This window comes from Centrocercus urophasianus, unplaced genomic scaffold, assembly GCF_019232065.1.
Source record: "Centrocercus urophasianus isolate 14NV4802_14NV808 unplaced genomic scaffold, USGS_Curo_1.0 seq_19, whole genome shotgun sequence".
In the NCBI taxonomy this organism is placed as follows: Eukaryota; Metazoa; Chordata; class Aves; order Galliformes; family Phasianidae; genus Centrocercus; species Centrocercus urophasianus.
This window is the reverse complement of record NW_024884744.1, coordinates 10,568,806-10,570,353: the sequence shown is the minus strand read 5'-3', so window position 1 is coordinate 10,570,353 and position 1,548 is coordinate 10,568,806.

Below are 1,548 nucleotides of genomic sequence, written 5' to 3'. Positions count from 1 at the left end.
GTTACCTATGAATGGCAGTGGAAGGAAATACACTGAGTGGATTTGTTCCCTTTGTGCTAAGGAGAAGAGCCTTCTAGGCTCTGCAACTGTGCTCTACGCAGGAGGGCTTCTCTTTAAGCTGTTCTTAAATTGTAAGGATATGGGTTTTAAGGACTCATGACGGTTTTGTGAACTTGAAGGGAGATTATGACATCCTGAATGGGACCAGAAAGATCTGGTAAGTGTGACTGGAAACTGAATGCATGGGTAGGTGAGCTTGGGTGTTTTGCTTCAGCTCTGCTCCTACCAGTTAGCTCAGAGGAGTGTAGTGCAGTGGCACTGTCTGTGTGCAGCTCTCAGCATAGTGGTCATTTTCAGGGATTTTTGCAGTACTACAAATCATAAAAACAAGCATGAAAAGGGTTTTACCATCCACCTAATGCCTGAATAGACAAATAAGGGGAAAAATGAGAATGATGCAGAAAGAATTCCGGAGCTGGAGAAACTTCTTTATGGGAGCAAACTTAAGGAGCTGAATCAACCATCTAAGTAGAAGTGGCTTGATCATAGGTTGATCATCAATCACTTAGGTTGAAAAAGACCACTAAGATCATTTAGTCTGACAGACCACTTGCCACCAACATTGCCTGCTGACCACGTCTGTCAGTGCCACATCTCTACAGTTCTTGAGTCCCTGGTGGCAGCTCCCTCACCTTCCTGGCTGTCTGTGCCAGCGCATCACCATTCTTTCTGAGAATAAATTTTTTCTGATGTCCAACCTGAACCTCCCTGGCACAACTCAATGCTGTTCCCTGCCTCACCACAACCTCCTGTCAGGGAGCTGTAAAGAGTAATGAGTTGTCCCCTGGGCATCCTCTTCTCCTCACTCAGCCACTTTTGTTCCCTCAGTCACTGCCCATATAAGATCTGGGCTACAGGGCTGTGAAGGGTCTCGAGCACCTCTGTGGACAAGCTCCAGGGCTGCCACTTGTTTCTTGTAGTGAGAGGTCTCAAAATGGTCCCAGTATGGATGTTTTATCAGTTTCTTGTTAGTGGGGGACAGTTTACTATTAAGCAGAGGGAGATTAAGCTCTAGCAGCTGCATGCTGAAAGCAAAAAAAAGCCCAAACTACCCGTAAGGTGAATGGTTCTATGAATCAGCACAATTAATCTTGGAAAACTGTATCTGGAGAAGGCCTGAGCCTTCTGCTAAGAGTTCCTCTCCACGGCTGCAGGTGTTGCAGTCCCGCGCTGGGGGGACGTTAGTGCGAGAGGAGCAACGTCTCCGAGCGAAGCGCCGTGCTCGGGGCCTCGGCCATGTGCAGAACTCCCAGCACCCATCACCTGTAGAAACCAACACAGCGGGCGGGACGCGCCGCGCGTTCCACCGCCCGGGCGACGTCCCCTCGTCCCGCGAAGGCGATCGGTGGGTCCGCGCTCCCGAAGCGTCTCGGCCTCCCTGCCCGGCCGGGGGGCGGCGGGCGCCGGCGGCGCTCTCCTTGCGGAGCCCCGGGCCCGGCGCTGCGGGCGGCGGAGGCGGGGCGCGGGCGGGGCGCGCATGCGGGCGGC